Genomic DNA, 21,782 nt, shown 5'->3' with positions numbered 1-21,782 from the left:
AAATTCTTATTATTCATAGTGGTGGCGTGAGACACATTGTAATAAGATTACCAATGGATAATAAGGTGATAAAACGGCTATCCCCAATTTTTTTAAACAAACTCTACCACCAGTACACGAACACAACACTGCCAATATCAAAAACAAACAACAATGAACTGCAGATTTTAAGTGTTATCTGCAGAAGACAGTTTTTTTTTTTTTTTTTTTTTTTTTTTTTTCAGAAAAGCTGCCTAAATTGTGATGAAACTTGGTATTAACTTTATTATTGGGACTGTTGGATTGTGGGTATATGTAGTGTCTCTTTGTCTGTACATCTGTTAATTTTGAATACTGTAAAGTTGTTTGTTGGTTGTTACTTAATTTATATATATATATATACATATATATTATATATATATATATATATATATATATATATCATATATATTATATATATAATCTATATGTATATATATATATATATAATTATCTGTATATATATATATATATATATATATATATATATATATATATATATATATATATATATATATTATAATGTTAATGTAAGATTCCTTTCCTTTCAGAAGAAAATTAGGGCAAAATTTGCTTCACAAGAGGGGCCCCCTTCTCTAATTTCTTTACATCATCTAATTATTTCCATCCCCATTGCATTTATGCACAAGGGAATTAATCCACTGCAGTAACTCCAGTGAACCGGCATTATTGTTTTATATTGTCAAGGTGTATATTTTGATGGTATACAAACATAAGAATTATTTTTATCTTGACTAGTCAACTCTGGTCGTTAAATAAGTAGTCGTTCTACCCCTACACCTAGTAGGCTCTTTTAAGTATTGCCTTCTGTACTGAACTTACTTTTAGCTTCTATTTATGCCCTCTCTTCCCTAACCCTTTTAATGCACGCGTTCTCATGTGAAGCTGTAAAGAAAGGGACATTTAAACAGATGTGTGCATGAACTTTGAGTTAAGTTTGAAAAAGTGACTTGGGTTAATTTTATCTATAACATTTTTTTAACCTCAAATAAATCCCCTTGTTCCAATTTTTTTTTTTTTTTAGACTGAAGGGATTTAATTACTTTGATTTTAACTTTGATTTTTACTTTGATTCCTTTAACCTGTCCTCATAGCTCACACCATTAAGTTCTTGGATTAGCATCAGTGCTTTCACTATGTAGGTTTTGTATTGAGGTGACCAAAACAGTGTGCTTTTGGATTGTCATGAGAAATTATATAGTACCACAAGATTTTAACAACTTTATTTTATCAACTTTACAATAGTGCATGTTTGTAGAAACCAAGTATATTTATTTTACATTTAGTTCCGATCACAAGATAAATCACCTGTACAATGAAGTACACTTTTAGATGGTCTATGAATATTAAACAGGTTGACTATGACAATATTTGGAGTGATATTCAATTTCATAAAATGGCAAAAATAGTGGGAGTTATCTCATTGGTTAAGTGTTTCAAGCTGTGCAAATATGTTCTCATACCAACAACGCTTAGAACTTCACATGACGCGCTTGACAACCAATTCACTTTGCGCGATGTGTTTAGGCTGAGGGTGCCATTTTATAAGTGCAATAAATGTTTAAGAGCTGAAAACAGGTAAAAAAAAAGGTCTAATTAAGCAAACTATCGGTTGAATTAAGGGCATAGTTCAGTAATTAAGAGCTTGGTTGGAATGAAAACTAGCAGTGAGGGGGTCCCCAGGAACAGGTTTGTGAAGCCCTGCTCTAGAGTGTATAAATATGGTCCAAAATCCAAAGACCTAGGCTGTCTGAACTGTAAAGTGCATCTCATTCAATTGTGCTGCAGGTTGCATTCTGAGCTGTAGTATGAACACGCTTATCAGTGAGGGTATATTAACATGAGTTGGTTATCTGTGCTCTGATTGAGCAAAACTAGTGTTGTATAAACTGATGTTCTACACTTCCCCAGGATTTGTTTTTCATTGTGTGTTTTTACTTACTCCTGGTACTCCTCTCTCTCTCTCCAAACACGTTAATATTCCGTGTGGTGAAGCTCCTAACTGGAGCTCCATGAATGGAGCTCTGTTTGAGGCATGAATACAGCGTGCCGTGACAGACAGCCTAGGACACACCAGATTGGGACCTAGTGAATGAATAAATACTGCTCTTTTTTAAGCTTCTTTTTCACTACCCACCTCCCTCTCTTTCCTTCTTTCATTCTATATAAATTGAGTTTTCTGTAACAGAGAAGCAGATTTGATCATTACAGGGAGTCTGGTAGCCCTCAGGCTGAAAACACAAGAGATTAAAGTTGAAACTGAAAAGAATGGAAGGTTGTTTTTTCACAGTGTTTCCTAGTTGCTTAGTTTCAGGTTTGTTTTGAGTCCTGACGATTTCAAGGGGGAGAATGGGAGCTGTGCTCACTCAGACTGTTGCCTTTTTATGAATTTAGTAGTGCGTATCCCGATTATGTAAACGTCTGGTTTCTGGAAAGCTTTCTTTTTAACATTAAACACACGCACAGCCAATGTAGCCTGCACATGGAATGAGAGACCACTGGGAAAAACCCCAAGCAAATTGGGAAACACTTCTGAGAAATATTGATTGGAGTTTCCAGTGTTTTTACTGTGTCTGCGTAATCGTGCGACTGTCTTTTTATTTATTTATTTTAATTAAAAATTAAACCGGGGGAAAAACATTACCTTATCTTCTCAAGCATTTCTAAATTCAGGCTGTAGGCTTTCAATCTTTATGTTCTCATTGAATCGATTGATTAGAGCAGGTTGCTGTCTTATATCATCAACAACAAAAAATTACATTAAACACTAAAATACCAAGGCAGAGGCAACAGTTTCAGTGAATGTATTCGTAATTATTTAAACTGATTCAACAGGTTTACTAAAAGTGCTCTTTTTGTATTGAGTTTTTATTATGTTTCATTTATTTTGCAACTTTCATGCATACATTAATTGTCCTGGTTTATATATATATTGTTATTACTTTTATCAAGAAAGATGGAAAGGTGACATATGTGCATCAACAAATGCCAACCTCACTGTCAGATTGTGCTATTTTGACAAATTGGTTAAGTTCACTGATGAAGGCACTTGTCAAATGGTTTGTATGTTAAATATGTAAAATATGCTTGCCCCGTTAATTGGCATACAGTACACTGTATTTCTTTTTTCTTTATTACATTGGGGCTGTTGGTTCACACAAAAGTTTCTGTGCAACGAGATATCATTTTAAAAAGGGTTTATTATCTGAAAGAACCATAACAATCCACAACTTTACCAGCAATGGTATTACTGAGAAGAACACGAGCTGAAACATTTCTCTATGGATGTTAACACCATTTATAAAATCTTTAATATATAATAGCACTATTTTAAGAGAAAACAGGAAAAATTCATAACAGGTAAATAAAACTAAAGTCCTCTTATCAAACAATCCCATAACAGGAACAACACTTGCATTGCATTGCTCAATGAATGTTGGAGGCCCAGCAGGAAGGGGGCGCTCTTCCACTTGGTGCAGTGCTCAGTTAAGCTGCCATTATGGTGTTAAGTGGCACAGTGCTTAGAAGGTGCCATCCTTTTGATAAGATGGATGAACTTCAAGAGTCCCCCTTATTCACTTACAGAAGAATACCATTGACATACCATTATACAACCCATGCATTAGCATTATGGTTTATCAGTGTCGTAAATTTTTTTTATTTATTTTTTTTACAAATTAAGTTGAATGGTTTTACATTCAAAGTTACATCATATAGTACTGATTAATGGCCTCAGCATTAATCTTTTACACAGTTTTGAGAGATCTGATAGTGTATGGCCTAGGCTGAGAGGAAGTACCTTGGAACAGTAATGAAACAAGTTATAGCTCAAAAAATCTGGAGAGACACTTTGGATGATTCGATATGATTTGATGTAGCAAGGCACTAGTTGAAAAGTTTGTCTCATTGGCAGGTTTGATCAACCTATAACCTACCAGGATTCTTTTTAGAGCATTTTACTGCACTGGGGAATTGCCCTGGAATGCATTAACTACCTATCAGTGATCGTGCAGGGAGTACCCATACAAATAAATTATTTAAATTCCTGTTGCTGTAAAATTCTCTAAAAATCCAGCTGTGGCTTTCATCCCCACAGGATAAAGGTAGATTAAATCAAACTCTTAGAACATTATGTCCAAGAGAAAATACCAGTGAAAAGTATTCTTCACTAACAGGTTTGAGGTAGTTAGCTGCAAGGTGGCACAGCTAGTGGTCACTCGAGAAATTGTGTGTGTGTAGCTATTTCGCTTAGCTAATCAAGGTTGGTGTGAGTATGCTTACATTGTACAGGGTGGCATGTGTTTGGCTACTGTAGAGCAGGGCTTTAGAGGTTTGTATAATCAGGTTTTGGATACTGTATATGTGTTTTTTTGCTTTGGTTCAGTGGTTATTTGCAATGGTCTCAGAGTCATTTTGGTTTATTAGTTTATTTCCTTAAATGTTCATCAATCTTCAGCTAGTAACATGTCAGTTCAGGAAGAGGCGAGGTAATCAAATAAAACACACATGCCCTGGGCAATTCCATTGAAAGCTAGAGTATAAGAAATCAATTGTAAAGGCATTTAAGGCTGGACTGCGCTTGATTCAGTGCCTTGAGCCATAGACACATGACTTGATATCCAAAGGAATTCTCTATAAAGACCTCCAGCTGGTAAACCTGAGTATGTATTCATAGCCCCCTCCTGCTGCCAATGAACACATCTCTTAGACAGGCTGTAATCATACTGGTGTATTACTGTCACTTGATTACATTTTACATGCCTGAGGTTTTCTTTAAAGAGTGGAATATATTGAGACTTACATTTACACACTGCCATCCACCCCCACACAGGATCCAAAAAAGCTTTCTTTACCATTGTGTTTCAACTGATTTCTGGAGTAGCCCATGCTGAAGCGGCAGTAACATTGCATTACACAACAGCTTTAGTTTTTTTGGCTCATATTATATGTGCTTTTGTGGAAAGAATCGAATTGTGGTCCCAGGGTATTCTAACCATAGATTATCGATTTGTCCTTTGAAAAAGGCTCTCACAATGTATAGTGCTTCTATGCTTAAACTGACCACTCTTTCCTCCTTGAAATAAGTTAAAACAGTTAAACAGTGTACCCACAAATATATTTAAACCATTGCTGCAGTTTTGTAATTGAAAACTTCACAGTAGCAGAAGAAAAGAAAAGCAAAACATTCTAGAAAGTGAAATCTAATGCTTGGTTTCCATCTGAAATGGGATTGAGCTGAATAGATTTCATATTGATCATAATGAGCAACCAAATCAAATGATGTGAGAGGCAAGTTTTAAACTGCAGGTTGCAGAAAAAACAATTAGGCATGAAAGGGGGGCAATACATCTTTATTAAAATTTGGTATGGCCTTTTTTATACAATATGGGGGACTCTTCACAACTGATTAGCCGAGTCAGTGCTGTGTACCAAGAACCTTGACGTGTATCCCATGCTGCTCAGGGTGAGGGTGTCAGTACTTATGAGAACTTGTCATTTTGTATAAACTACCAGCCTGTGAAACAACCACTTACTCAAATACAGTATATAAGCAACAGTTTGATCCAAAATAAATAAATAAATAAATAAATAAATAAATCTTGTCCTAAAATGTCTTTTGAGGGACTCAAAAAACAGCTGAGAGATTAACACAGGGATAATAGAAAAAAAGAGGCACTAGCAATTTTTCTTTTTTGATCAGATAATGGCTTTTACACACAAACACACACACACACACACACACACACACACACACACACACACACACACACACACACACACACACAGTTGTTTTGCACTCACAGCTGAAGGGAGAAGATGACCTTTAGATAAAAAGTTTTGACCTCATAGTAAGAATCTTCCTGTGGCCAGATAAAGAAATAATAAAACAAACTCCATAGAGGCTCTGGGCGACCTCTTCTAGGACTGTTTTGAAGGCAATTGGAAGTTTTAAACTTCAGTTCGGAAGGAAGAACTATTCATCACCCACCCACCCACAAACAGATTATGTCACCTATTAGTCAACCATAAAAAATATACATTTGCCTGTCCCTTACTCCTCTTTTCATTTATTCGAGTCACACACCTCCACCTCCACCTCCGCCACCTTTCTTAACCCATGATTAATCACAAAGCATCTATCTTCTCCTCTGAATGGCCTGGCGATGGACTCTCAAACCAAATGGGTTTGTGGACAAATGTTTCATCTTGTATCATGCTATATATTCATTGCAAATTCCACATTGTGGCGGTTTTGTCCTTAACTACTGAAGTATTACCGGAGAGGTTGAGTTTTGCCCAGTTTAGTGTCCACTTTAGATCACTTTCTGTCATAGAATAACTAATGTTAACTATGCTGGGCAAAACCTTTTACTGACTATTTCAAGGACCTTTTTTTTTAAGTGTTCATAAATATTCTCTAAAATAAACAGTGCTTTGACAAACAAGAAGCTATGAACCCTCTTACCCACTCCTTAAACTGTTCTGTGAATAGGGCCTGTTAGATTGCACTTATAGACTCTGTGGTTTGTAGGCCGAGACCCCCTGTATTCCCAGCTGAAGTCAGCTCTTTTGATGGTTCCAAAAAAACTTCTAAAACAAGCCAGGACAAGGCTTTCCGTTGTAATGCTCCTGTCTATGGAGCCTTTCATACTATTCTATTGTGAATCATATGAGTAGCGTTATTTTAGAGTAAATGTTCTCTTTATTTGATTTGGACACTATGCAGCATTCGTTACACATGCATATATACTACATGACACTTTATAGTCCTTCATAATCAGATTTAAAAAAACATCATAACATGCTTATAAGTATTTGTGTCATATTATTACTATAATTCTGCAAATATTCTATTTTTTAAAAAAATTAGATGTCAAGAAAGAAGGGATGGGGAAAATTTCACCCTTCAAGTAAAATGACCAAGGAAGTGCAACACTATTTGAAAGTATGGCTTGCAAACAGAGACCTTGCGTAGCACTACAAGTTTTTCTTTCTAAACATTTGAGACCTCTATAATAAATGTAGGTGCACAACAAGTAAGATTCATGGATTTATTTTGAAAGCTACAATCACATTAAGAATGAATGGTTAAGGGGGCTGGAAAAATTAATACAAATAATAATTTTAAAAAAATGAATAAATTAATTAATTAATTAATTAATGCTTGGTTATGTCCACTCCTTTTATATCCACTATTGTGTTTATACAGAACAAAGACACCGCAAAGACCCATGGTGTGGTAGCATCTTCAAATGAAAATCTATCTCCACCAGCATGGGCCTGTGAATTTGAAACTGCATCCCTGCAGACCCAGCTAGAAAGGAATCAGAGAGGGGGGTCTGGAGGCTTGCTTTCTGTCTGCCTGTCTGTCTGTCTGTCTGTTACACAGATCTAGAGAACCACTGATCTAGTGGTGATGACACTTGAAAAGGACATCATCTGGGGGTATAGGAAGGCATCTGTTTATTTGTTTTATGTCAGACACATTTCTACATATGCATACAGTTTATATAGGTCTGGTGATCAACGTTATCACTTTACTTATGGCTCAGACTTAAAATGTCCAGTTGTGCCTGGAAGGATTGTCCTTGACATGCTTGTTATCTGTTATATATATATATATATATATATATATATATATATATATATATATATATATATATATATATATAGTATGTGTCGTAAATCAGTCATGCTTAGTAGAGGTCATAAATAATGTATTATATATTTCCCAGTCATTCTTCACATATTTGTGTTCAAATTAAATATTCACCATGTCTGTTCGTGTTTTATTATTTAAATATTATAACCCTAGCATCAGTTTATCATGTAAGAAGGGTTCAGAAAAAACTTTCTTCCTAGGGTTTTATAAGTTGTGGAAAATCAATAAATAAATTAAAAGTTTTGCTCTGCTGTAAATTTGGACAAATGTGACCCCACAACATATGGGAGCTCACAAATGTCTTTTATGAGAAGCTAATGCTTGACTGTTTAATATATGATTCGTAAAGCAGATGTAGGTTACAGCATTCCATATATCATATCCATTTTGCACGTCCCTTAGCTACATTAGTTACAATGTGTAATTAAAAAAAAAAAAAAAAAAAAAACACGTTACATGTATTTTCATTTTAAAACAAACATCTGACTACCTTTCAACCTCATCCCACCAACGGGATAGAAAACATATTGGCAGTGCATCACACATCACCTGTTACAAAGGCACAAGCTGAAACATGTGTCAGCTTCACAAAGGGGTTGTTGTGATCCACCTATATCCCAAAGCTGGAGAGTATTGTGCTGCACTGGAGAATATCCATGGAGTGCACTGACGACCTGCCACTAGTTATCTTGCAATTACTCCTAAGGGAAGTAGTTGTTAAATTACAGGGGCTACTATAAAATGTTAAAAAAGATATATACACTTTAGTTTTACCTTGTACAACTGCTGTGTCTCCTCAGTGAGATAACATGTCTCTCCAGCAACCAGAGAAGCCGAACTATTTCATCAACATAGAGAAAGCTTTTTTTTTTTTTTTGATGATCATTTCATTTTATTATTGTTTTATAACTGCTACGTGTACCAACAAGTTACCTGGATTTAAAATGTTCACTTTTTAATTTGTAATGGCAAAGATTTCATTGGTCAGGTTTGTTTTACAAAGCGTTTCCAGATAGCAAATTAGGGGGAAATCCATGTATGAACTGAAGTTAATTGAACTTCAGAAACAGAACATACCACTTGCACTAGACTGTTCCCAGGATTTGAGCAATTCCCAAAAGTCATGTTACTGTTAAAAAGCCAGTGTGGTATGTGTTGAATATTTGGGTGACTGTACTGAACTGACACAATAATGTGCATGGTCAGCATGAAAGAGATTTATGATTGTAAGTTTCGGTTTCTTTTAATTAAACTGATTATGGGGTCTGTTTTATGATCTACACAGTGAAGGATAAAAAATACCAGCATACTTTAACTCTGTATTCATTCTGTTTAATTTATTGACCCACAGATTAGCACACTAAATGCAATACAGATACAATAGAAAGGGGTCCAGAGTAGGGGTTAGTATTTATATAGACCACTAGACCATTAAAATAGAAACCTGCAGTATTTAGAAAGACCACTAGAACATTAAAATAGAAGCATAGATGTCTTATGAGAAAAGATGGGCTTTTCTGTACATAATATGAAGTAGAAAAAAATACATATTTTATTTTACTGTCTCTGTATCTATTTAGAGGTTTGCAATCCCTGCAAGGGTTCTGACTGCAATTACTCAAATACTGTGTTTTGAGTTAAGGTACCTAAGTTCAGGAGTTACTTTTTTATTTTTAGCTGAATGCTATCTACAGTACATATGTAACATATGATAGACCAGTCAAAGGGAATTTATACAAGCAAGAGCCAGCACCACCTAGTGATATGCCACTTTGGATTAAGCTTCCTTTTATATTGCTGGCAATACACTAGCTGTGCACTAGATGGCGTCGGTGTTTATTAATACATAGATACCTATGTCTATGACAGGCAACCAGAACTGAGGAGCAGGTCCAGAAATCATAGACAAAGCAACTCAAACCTATCAAGCAATAAAACAAACACAGTACACAACGAACTCGGATTAAACTCATTTCCTGACACTCAGAATTTTCTACATGGTCCAGGACAAATTTTAGCAGTCGCTTATTGTAAATGACTTTTTAAAATATGAATTCACTCAACACCAATTTCCTGTTTTGTGCAAATTATTTTGGAGACATGCTAACTGATACACTGTGTTTATTTTAAAAGAAAACTATTTCAAGGATTTATAAATGCCAGGTTAACAGTTTATTTACATTCACTTTGCTTTATACTTTAACACGAAGTCACTATGCTTTTGAATATAAACATTGTGTATTATGCTCTCATTTCAAGAAATACAGCCATATACATCCCATTTCATCACCTTGAATTGTTTTACCTTTTTTTATCAAACTTTCAGATTTCTTTCCGAACATTTCGTTTCTTCCCTGGATTAGATAAGAAAATCTTTCAGATTCATTTGCATGTTTCTTTGTTTATCTCGAGTTTCAACTCTGCAAATATGAAGGACATGCATCATTTAACACGTTACCAATGGACTGACCAAAGATTGTTTTGCAACCAGCACACCTCTACACTTCATCCACACTGTAACCATCACAAAGAGACAATGGAGAAGTAAATACAGGAGCACTACCACAGTATTGTATTCCTTATACTACACATTTATACAAAACATTCAAATGAAAATGATTGTGGGTTTTTTTTCAGTCCTCTTACTTTCACGACTGCTGAAAATTGCAGAAAACCTTAGCAAGCTGGTAACCACTGAAGGTGGTAAATGCGCTTGTTTCTCCCTCGCTGTGCTGCTGGCCCTGTAGAAAGCTGTTCTTACTGAATGGATTTCTCATTAGGTTCTCTGACAATGACAAGGCTGTCAGTTTAGAATGTGTCCCTTGTCCCTTTAACACTGCTGTGTCAATAACAACCTCTTAACATATGATTCAGTGAAGGCTGTTTGCTACAGTCATCCATATTTAGCATTATGTGCGCTCTGTCTTCATTACTTCTGAACAATCAAACACTGCTGGGGTTTATAGGGTATAAGCATCCTCTCCTGCCATCGTGTAGTTTTCTGTGATCTATAAAAGATGCATATCCCTGCTGCAGGCAAACAAATAGCAGCTCTTATTGATTTGCACAGAGGGATGATATCTAGGGCTTAATATTGAATACAGCTTTATCATACATAAGTGCATTCTTTCTTTTTCTTTCTTTCTTTCTTTCTTTCTTTCTTTCTTTCTTTCTTTCTTTCTTTCTTTCTCTACCGATAAAGACAAAGGGCTGGTTTATTATGCAGGGAGTGCTAGACGTTTGGTACATGTTTTACCCCAGGTACTACTTTGTTATTAAATATTTATATCAATAATCGTCTATAACAATTTTAATAATAAAGAAGTCGCACAGCTGCGGTTAACCCTAACTGTATTCACTGCCAGTGCACTGCCACTAGGGGGGATATGTGCTCTTCATTTTAACCCACCCAAAATGGGGTCCTGCAATGCTGGCATTACTGCTGTTACATGGCACATTGCTGTAGTTGCTGAAGAAACACCCCAGAGGACCCCCACATCAAAATGTATTTGTAGATCTTGTGCCTTCCAATTGAAGATTGTGGGTGTTAACTTCATAAGTTACATAATCATTCATAATTGTTACTATAACATGGAATAATGTTGACAAATCTGTAAATTAGGTTAGTCCACAGTTACTCCTATGCATACGTAACGAATACATATAATATATACACTTATCGGGCTTATTAAATTGTCATGAATACGTATGGCTTTTTCTTCAAGCTTTACGAAGGCTTAATGTGATACTAGCCTAACACGAGGCCTTCGGTTTTTAGTTCTGAATTCGACATTGCCATTTTAAGTGGTCAAACCTTTTTTTGTCAGACTCGATTTATATCTCGGGGCTCGGGGCTGGTCTGTTGCGAATGAATCGGCAGCGCAACTGTGTGACTCGGCCCCTTTAAGTGTTAAGTGTCTTGGGGGCGGGCTCAGTTATGTAATCTGTCCAGCCTGAGCTCCTCAGTGCCGCTGTTTGCAGGGTGCATGTGATAACTGTGAAAACCTTTATTACAATACAACAACCAAAAAACAAGAGGGACTCTTCATGAAAACTGTGAGCGACTGAGCGAGGGATCAGACAGTTAAGCACCAGATAACCACCCCCCTTAGCCAGCCTTTACAAAGAAACTTCACACAAGCGTGGGAAAAAAATAAAACTAAGAAGAAAATATATCTCTCTTTAAAAAAATTAGTTCATACTTTACTGAGTGTATCTCTAAAACAAGTTTGGATTTTTTTTTTTTTTTTTTTTTTTTTTTTTTTTTTGACTGGATTTTAATTGGAATTCTCTGGCTAGTAATAAATTGGATTAAATCCCCGTCTGTGAAGCAAACGGATTTCAGCTGTGCGTTTGGACCAAAAGAGAAAGACTAGAGAGAGAGAGAAAGAGAGAGAGAGAGAGGAGACGCATACAGAAACTTTTTTGTTCTGCTGCAAAGGTAAGACATAAAAAAATTCTGTTTAGGATTTGTGTGCGTTTTCAGCATACGGTTCTGTTTGTAATTACTGACATGTCAGAATAGGGGTTAAGACGAACACGTGTGTGCATGTACAAGGACGGGACATGTGCTGCCTTTATGACCATTGTTTGAAGTGATACAACATTGCCGATGTGCATCGGGGACGGGGACAAAAACATGTAAAACAAATATTGACAATCTTGCAAACAATAAGATACAGCATAGTGTTTTATATATGGATTATAAATAAAATAATTACATGCGAACAAAAAGAAATCGGTTACAATTTAGTATTTGCTCGAAATGCAATATAGAAATGTTAGTATTGTTGTGCAAGTCGATTGGAAAAATACCTTCTTAAACGCAGATTACAAAAAAGGTGTTTTGAGAGGCCTGAAGAGCTAACTGCGGTCGCTGCTGTATAAAGTTATATGCATACATTGTGAATAGCAATACTACAGCGGCTTTGATGCTAAGTATTTTCAAATTATGTGACCACACTGTTCAACAGAGAGAACATTCAGTGTTTTTTTTTTTATAAGCAGTAACACGTACACTCTAAAATAAAGCACATTTCATTCAAGGTTTGCCCTGCTTTTTCTTCATCGCTTCACCTATCGGTTTGCGTGGAATTGGAAGAGAGCGGTGGTTTTACATACATTTCGTGTAGCCTATACATTTTCACAGTGACTTATCAATGTGAGTGTAAGCATTTGGCATATCAAGTCAGTTTGTACTGGCAACCGAAGCGTGACCACCTGGTCTCTGCACAACTAATACGTACTTGTGGGATATGGATTTTTGCATTGGACCTCAAATCTTTCTATAGTACTTGGAGCTGGGGGGTAGTTCTCGCTTTGCGAAGCATGACTAGATGATCTCGAAGCGAAACTGTCCAGTTTGTTTGTTATATATATATATATATATATATATATATATATATATATATATATATATATATATATAAATAATATACAAACAAACAAACAAACAATAAAGTGGACAAGACCTATATTTCAATGGGAACAATACATGGTTCGCCGTGCTTAAATAATTAAATGTGTATGGAATAAAGTACGCATTGCTGAACTTAATCGGGTACTTAATCTAGTAGTTTACGCATTGTGTAAGTGTTTCATTTGTTTAACCAATGCCCTAGATATGAGTTTGTATCTGTTGATGAAATGTTGCCGGACTTGCCCATAAATTATTTAATGATGTGGGAGCAGCTTTTTATATTTGATTTGCACTTGGATGTAATTTAGTATTGCATGGTCTGTAAACTGGGGGATTTAAATGTTCTCTAGATATTTGTAAAATTAGTGGCAATCGGACGAATGGACAGACTCCAGACACCCCTACAGATATTCAATTTGTGCTAAAGTTTCTTGGCAAGCTTTAATCGCAACTGGACACGCCTCCAGTGCGTTTCTGGTATGGGGATAATTGAGGGAAGGATTCAGTCCAGTGCTATCTTTTAGGATTTCATTCTGCAAACGAAACCAAATTTAAAGCCAGCTTAAATATGACCCCCCAGCCTCATTCCATACCCTATTAAAAGGCCACAGATTCAGTTTGACCCTTGGTTGTAGCCAGAAATACTCAAATAACTGGCATGCTTTGAGTGTGTCACGTTTGGGGAGAATCTCTGACAATGCTGAAGGCAGTGCCAGCAGAAGCTATTTGATAGATAAGGACCAGGGGCTGTGTGCTGCATTGACACATGCTGTTTTGTTTACACTGCAGACCAATTTGACCTATGGGAGATAGATTTATAAATACAAAAGATGTGTCACTCATTCCCTTAATGGTTAGACCAAAAAAAAAAAAAGAAACACACACACCTTTTTGATAACTTTGTGTTGTTTTGTTCCCCATTAGGGGGAATTTGTTGCCCAGTTCCCATGTGTACAGAACCGTTACATTGATTTTTTAGCACCACAGCTTTATGTCAAAGACTTTGATTTCACCCCCACATCCCCAACAGAACTGATTATCAGCCTGTCTGGAGAATGACCTTCACATTTCTTGACATTGTTACAAATGACAGACAAGAAAGAGCGCAATTCTCTTTGTATGTGTGTTATATGAGAAGACACAGGCAGACATTTTCATAACCCAGTATCATTATTTGAACTGGGCAGTTAACTGGTTGTCTGTTTAGCACATTCTTAGTGCTGCCTTTTTAACTCAAATATTTTTTTCCCTGTGAACTCGCTGGTCCTAAATACATAAAATGTTATCTTGAAGAACCATGCACTGAGTTTTTATTGAATTGTACACATAACTGCATTGCCCTTTTGGGATAAATCCCATTGAGGTGGTGGTTGCTATAGTTAAACCCTGGAGGCTTCTCACTGTATTGATGGCGTTGAAGAGTCAAAGCACTCCAAAACAGTTTCTTACTAGGTGAAGAACAGTGTTCTCATACTGCCAACCAACAATAGCAACTACGATCCGCTTGGTGTTCTATAATCTGTTTTCTAATCCGCTTTGTAGCGTGTATTGCAGAAACACGTATGCTGTTGCTGACCTCCCATCTTCATTGGTTTGGTAATTCAACTGCTAGCATTTGGAATAAAGCACATTGGTTTGTAGACGTGATTTGGGTGTTGAAATAAGGTATGGTCCTGGTGATCTTGTTGACCAAGGTTGTTTAGTTAGCAGGTAATGCTCTGAAGTACTGTAGCTGGCCAGGTGTAATGTGATTCCCAGTTAGTGAAGCTCCTGATTTCTCACCTGACACATGCCATTCTATGCACATTTTCCTCCCTTGCAAGCACGTTACTACCAGAGTTCTGTCTTTTATAGTAAATCGTGTTCCATTTACCATTAATGTTTCATGATTATTTCAAGCATTCTGTGTGGTTTGGAGTTGTGTTGCTCCAATTCAAGTGCTTCAAACCTGAGGGGGGGAAAAAAAAGAAACTGACTTGAAAACACTTTGCTTGTAGAAACTTTTGTCCTAATACATTTCTGTTCTTTTATTGGCATAAATGCAGTGTATTATAGTGCTGGGGCAGGTATTCGAATATTTGAACAAACATGGTTTGAAATGCATTTGGTGGCACAAATGACTCTTGTTCATATGACAGAATTAAACGATCACATAAAGAACACCAATGTCTGAACTAAATAACACACATTCTACTGAGTTTATTTCCTTTCTTTTAATGGGCAATTTCATGGGAGACAAGGTTTATTTTATTCCTGCGATTTTGTTTTGTCCTCACTGTAGAATGGTACACAATATAACCTGTAACACGCCCCACCCTTCCAGCATTATAATTTTATTATGAGTTTTCCAAGTCCTTCAACACGGTTTGGATTTCTGTTTTATTCTCTACATTAGAATTGTGTAGTTCAATTTTCCTTATCGAGGTTTGATTTTCCCCCCATTCCTGAAAGCTTAACTTTTTATAAAGAGTAAATCAATTTACCTGAAAGCAGGTTGGGTGTGTGCAGAGGTGGGATGATTAAAACTTCATACTGAAGCAGTAGAAAAAGGCATTTTGAAGATTTTCCCAGAAGGAATTACCAGTGATTAAAAACCCGGATTGCATTAAAGCAGTCACTAATCTCTGGCTATTGCTAATGTGGTTTGTCTTATCGCTGTTTGTAAATAAAGGCTGATTTTCTGCACAGAGCATTGCAATGTGCATCACTTCGTTTTTTGAACTATTGACGATTTTAGCCAATTTTGTGTCCAAATGCTTTGATTAGCCAGTATTTAAACTCCTTAAGCCCTAAACTTCTGACCTATTTCCTGACAGACTTATTTCCCTTCTTAGTGGCATCTCCAACTGCATCTTTGCATTACTCAACTGGCTGCTAGTTTACAGGCTGCAAGGGTATTTGTAAAAGCTTGGTTTCTAAAAGCTCTTTTAGAAAGTTCTCTTTGTGCTGGGTGTGTTTTGATCTGTAGGATTTGACCCAAAAGTCTAAATCACAGGTGAAGCCTACCATAAGACTTGGTGGTAAGTCTGGATGTTTTATTTCCCAATTTGGCAGACTGGATTGACAGGCAGTGATGCATGTTCCCTTCATCAAGTGCAATCAGCCTCGACAGAATAAAGCAAGCAATCTGTTGTCCTTTTCGCAGCAACAATGACATTCAGCAAAGAGACTATCTTCCTTTTCAATCAAATGCTTATCATTGATCAATCTTGAGCAGTACTCTTGAGTTCCTTTGTTTTGTGTTGTGTCTTTTGCGAAGATTTCAAAGTGGCTTCCTGCAATGTCCTTCAGAGAAATGGGCGATGGTTATCGTGCAAACTGGGATCACAACCTAGTGCGTCTATTGTACAATTACAGAAACTCTCTACACAGCAAAATAGAGAACCCTCTTAAACCACTAAAAGGTTTAATGGACTGCAAACTTGATTTAGTTAATAAAAATGCCCCTTAAGAAAACATTCACATTTTGTGAATAAGGCCCAATGTCATGACCTATTGATGCCCATCCTATATTTTATGTGATAGCCCTTGAATCGAAGTCACTGTTTTCATTTTCATAGCTACAGAGATTGAGGAGTCTTGTAGTCTTAGCTTAGTTATAAATAGCACAGCATTGCTCTGGTCACTATGTTACGAAGTGTTTTGACTCCTGATACAACACGGATTATAACTTGAAAAATGAACTGTACTGTAATTCTCCAGAGAGCCTGAGGAGACTCAGAGCTTGAGTGTTTCAAAATCCCTCAGTCTTTACAGTTTAATACTGGAATTTTATCTCTGAAGTCTCCAAGTGGAATGAATTGCATTATGTTCCTTAATCTGTCTTGCAAGTGGAACCATTGCAAACCTCACATTGTTTACTAGGCTATGCACGCACATAAAACACACGCTTTTAGTTTCTCTGTTTTCTCAGTCGCATTCCAAATGTTTTATTTTCACTTCGAAACAGTAATTGGTCTGTTTTCTTAATGTCTGTATACAACAGCACCACCAGGCATTTGGATTATGGAGCTTGTCAGAGAATAGGAGTCTGTAGTCGACACAAGCTTGAATATATAAAAGGTCAACCAAAATGGAGCGCATACTGAATTATATACTGCATTGAGAGAGCTGCTGTTTCCATTGTGTTGAAACCTGATCAGGACGCTCGTAAGTACAACCTGATGGTGTCTGAATCTGTGCATATATGTCACATTTACTTCTAGAGAAGAGTTGGTCCAATTGTAATAAAAACTAGCAGGGCTGTTTTGTTTTTTTTCTGTTTAATTTTCTAAAACTTGTTTCAGAAAACCTATCAAGAAGGCTTTCCTAGAGTTTTATTAACATATCTTGATTAAATAATTCCTTGTGTTTTTTTATTTTGTTACAAATTATACAGTAACTGTAAAATACAATATTTATTTGTGCAACTTGTATGTGTGCTGTATCAAATACCTGCACAAATAAATGATTAATTTGCTACTGTATAAATGCTAAGGATAACATGCATATTGTTGAAGGCTGAAGATGAAGTTCTAAATTGCCCCTAGTGAAAACATTCTTTACCAAAAGTTATTAAAGTAATTGGGTATAAATACCTTTTTGTGACACACTTCCAGTGTTCCATGAATATATGGTGGATATACAATAGGTCTGGTGATCTAATCTTGTATTGAAAGCCATGGCGGGAGATGTACTATCCTAGCATTGTTGTTCCTAATGTTGTTCGCATTGTGATTTGTAGTTCATGTTTGAGTGTGTCCAACTACTGTCTCACTCCCAATGAATAGAAAAGACACACAGCTGCTGTCTGGAATCTGTTTGATGTAGGTTTGAGCTTTGTTCAAGCTCTGTCTTCCTCTTGAACCTGCAAAAAGGTGGCCCGATCATTTTTTTTGTTCGTAGTTTTTAGAACATGGGAAAGTGGCATGCCCTCGCATGTTCTTTCCTGGGATGTGACAAGCTTTTGAGCACTCTAACACAAATGAAAATGTAACTGTTTATACAGCCTGGACCTCCCTCCTGGTAATGCATTTACAAATTGGCACCTACAAAGCATAGCTGAATGATTACATTAATTCTTTTTCTGGCAGTTTGGGTATGAAGAGGGTTTCAAGCAAACCACTGACAGGCCTCCCTCTATTAAATCCCACGTCTTACACTAGTAACAGGGAGATGCAGCTTCTGTGTCTCAGTTAAGGTTTAACATAGGTCAGTTCTAGCCTGAGCTAGTCCAGAAAACTGGATAATTTATGGCATTAACCAGTTCTAGGCTGGATAATCGTTGAGTGAACCTACGTCTGACAGCAGAACATCACAGAATACAAATTTTATTGGGGGGGGAAAAACATGTGTTTGTTTTAACTTCTGTATATTGTGAAATTAGATCCATTGGTAAACAGTGTGTATAGAATTCTTAGCCCTTCCACATGAATTTTTTTTTTTTTTTTCTTCTTCTCTCTGACTGTATCTGGCAGTAAAAGTTACATCTGTAGCTTGGAGTGAAGGGTGGGTGGGGGATTGTGGGAATGTGTCAGCTGCTCAAGAGGGGGCCACATCCTCAATCGTACAATAACTGAAAAGATAATTTTAAAAAGTGCCCAAAATGCTTGGCTTTGAGAGGTCATTAGCCCCTACAGTAGTTCTTTTGAAAAGTTCTGTAGCTGTGACAGATGTAGTATTCAGCTCTGTAGCTGTGCAGTTCTAGACCATTGAGGCTCTTAAGTCTTGATCTTGCCATAATTAGTTTATAGAGTAGTTTTTTTATTTATAAGATGGAACAGGTTTCTGCTGCTGGACAGAGACTAGAAAACAGTCTACAAAAGCTGCTTTTAGAAAACTGATTGAACACAGCGGTTTATAAGGAGCTTCCAGGAAATGAACGATTGCCTGTCCTGCACAATTTCATAACTGGTCAAGCAATGAGCTGCCTTGGAGCAACAGATACAGCGGTGAGGTTTAGTGTGTTCCCTCTTTCTATAGCCCTTTTGTGCAGATGGATGAGTGAAAAGCTAGGTTGCCTCTTTTTTTTATATTGACTTGCAGGTTTTTATAGCTGGTTCTCCACAAACTGCCTGCCAGAGGCCCTGATGGAGTTTCTTGGCAGAGTTAGCTGGTCTTCGTAAGCAGATTTACTGGGTGCCCACACGATATTGCTCTACTGCTTTCTCTGCTAATCCAACAGATTTGCTGTCTGGTTTTAGTTAAATTACATCAAGTAAGGGTTAACTAACTTCTGTTAAATGACCTCACTGCAAAAAGTTGACAGTACAATAGTTTTAGAAATTATGCTTTTTTTGGCCTAAGGCTGGCTTCAAAAATGACATTGCTGAAACTCAATTGTTATGCCTTTCATAGAAAATAATTGGATGCTTGTCAGCAGCTCATTTTTTGTTGCACTGTGCTTAATACTAGTGATTTAAGGAGGGGGGGGGGGGGGCGGGATGACAAGCTGAGACATGCATGCGTTTATTATTTTTAGGAGAAACTTTTAGCAACTATCAGTTGACATTAGAGCTTACCAGAAATTTAATTTTTAAAATCAGCTGTGTGCCAAAAAGTTATTGACAATTAAAGATTTTTTCCAGTGTCTGCTGGAATAAGACGTCCTTTTTAGGACAAAGCATTTTATTTCCATATCCTACTTTATGCGGTTTCCAAATGTTGATGGTTACTGTAATAAATCATATCTAAAAAGCATTTCTGTTTTTAAACTGAAACAAAACGATCTTACTGTCCACATGATTCATGTCACTTTTTTTTTTTTTCTTTTTTTTTTTTTTTTTTTTCCCCCCCTGACAACCGAAATACAAAAAGCTAAATCCAGCTCTGATGTGGATAACGCAGAGAGACAGTCGGGAAATAATGATCCAAGTGCATGGCAAACTCGATTCAGTCAGTTAGAACTCACTTTGAAAAAACAACAATGCTGAAAAGCTCGACTTGCAGCAAAGTTACTCGGATGGACTTTGGATTTAAAGATTAGATATTGGGCTGAAAAAGCTCAGTTAATGGTGGCTGCTATGAACTGTTTTTATGTGTGTTCTTTTTCAGTATTCAATTCTTCTCAATATACAGGCGTTATGTAGATGGTCGAAATCGAGTGTTTAGTTGCTTTTAATATTGTTCACAAAGTGAAGAAGCCACTTTTCTCAAAACTCTTCTAAAGAGAACTGTACGTAGTACACTTCGTTGTACAGAACCTCTGCCTTGAAGTGTACAAACTCGCCTCTGTGAACACAAAATAAACCAGTAATTGATTCTGCATAAAAAGAAGTGTTATTTAACAAAATGCCTATCGCAGCACCATAAATTCCTAACCATTTAGTACTTAAAACAATATAAAAATAGGACAGCTTGCACATTGGCTCCTTGTGGTCCGGGCCTGATGAGCATTCTGCTAATTATTTCTAAAACTGACCACTGTTGTCTACTTTCCAACCAACATCAATTCTAAAAGAAAGTGCAGTTCAGTGTAGTGGAGTGGGCTGGTGGCTGTGTGATACAAACATTCATAATTCTATTCTACTGACTCCATATTTTTTATTTTTTTTTATTTTTAATTTGCAGAGCAAGGTTTTTCCAATCCAAGACTGGCTGTAACAGGATCCCAATGTTCTGTGTTAGCTTTCTCTGTTCATGCAGCGGTGCAGGCTTGCACTGCTGCATGAAAGAAAGGAGCTGAGCCCTCTTTGTTCATTTTGTGAATAGGCAAGAGGGGTAGACCAAGACATGGGGGCTGGGGGCGGTGGTGACGTTTTCAGAACACTGTTTTGTCTTTCTATAGCACAGCAGCTGTTGCCACAGACCGCATTCTTGCACTAGGGTAGACTGCCTAACGAAAAAGTAAAGGTTACCATGCTTGGGTCAGTTTTTAAACATAGAGAGAGGTCTCTGTCCCCGTGCTTTGGAGGAAGGGAGAGATGTCTTTTGAACATGTGTAGGGTAAGGCAGTGTGGCAGAGCAAGAGCTCTGCCTGTAAATATTGTGGTGTTTTGGTGATATTTGGCAGCGAATTGATTATTCCTGTCCCTGCCAAAAAACATGTGAGAATATGGATGGTCTCAAATAGAATGATTGGTGATAATTGGTAGCAGCCACATCACATAGGAGAGCCCAGGGCTGCATTGAGGAGAGGAGTTTGGTGCGTGTACACTGTGTTACTGTGTTTCTGCACATTTTGTTTTTGTAAAGTAGTGAAAGTGAATGCCCAGCCTACGTTTGTGTTTTGTTTAAACCTTTTTTGCCCTTGTGCCTTTTTGTTTGTACTTCCTGTGTTATTGTTTATCGAAGTGCGCTTGTATTGCAGTTTCCTGCCTTCCGAGTGTTTCGCCGCTACCCTGTTGCAGGCAGTTGTTGGTTTTTTTTTTTTTTTTTTAATGTGAATGGTGGGATCTCTCTTTGGCATTTTATGGCCCCCAAAGTTTCATTAATAGGTAAGTTAATATGAAGGAATAAGGAATACATCATGGTTGATATCCTGCTAGCAGTATGTTCGACACTCAGTCATAATATTTTCAGTAGTACTGGACATTCGCATTTCAACCTGTGTTTGTAACGTGTGAGTTTGTGAAAATGTGTGTGTGATACTACGCACCTACTGTACATTAACTACCCCAGAACTGTTACAGGAAACTACCAATTTCTTAAAGATGGTCTGATATGATCTTAGAAACTTCTTGC

The 21,782-nt window shown here is 36.8% G+C and overlaps 1 protein-coding gene across 3 annotated transcripts in view; it reads left to right on the top strand.

The window, feature by feature from the left end:
• Positions 1-11,955: 11,955 nt before the first annotated feature.
• LOC121298015 (plexin-B1-like) overlaps positions 11,956-21,782 on the top strand; it is a 126,772-nt gene continuing 116,945 nt past the window's right edge. For all 3 annotated transcript variants that reach the window (XM_041224700.1, XM_041224703.1, XM_041224699.1), the window contains exon 1: positions 11,956-12,143. The gene's annotated coding sequence lies outside the window, so the exon portion shown is untranslated. The remainder of the gene's footprint in view (positions 12,144-21,782) is intronic.

Source organism: Polyodon spathula, chromosome 23 (assembly GCF_017654505.1).
Source record: "Polyodon spathula isolate WHYD16114869_AA chromosome 23, ASM1765450v1, whole genome shotgun sequence".
Classification (NCBI taxonomy): Eukaryota; Metazoa; Chordata; class Actinopteri; order Acipenseriformes; family Polyodontidae; genus Polyodon; species Polyodon spathula.
Note: the sequence above shows the minus strand (reverse complement) of the source record. Positions and strands in the feature narration are given on the sequence as shown.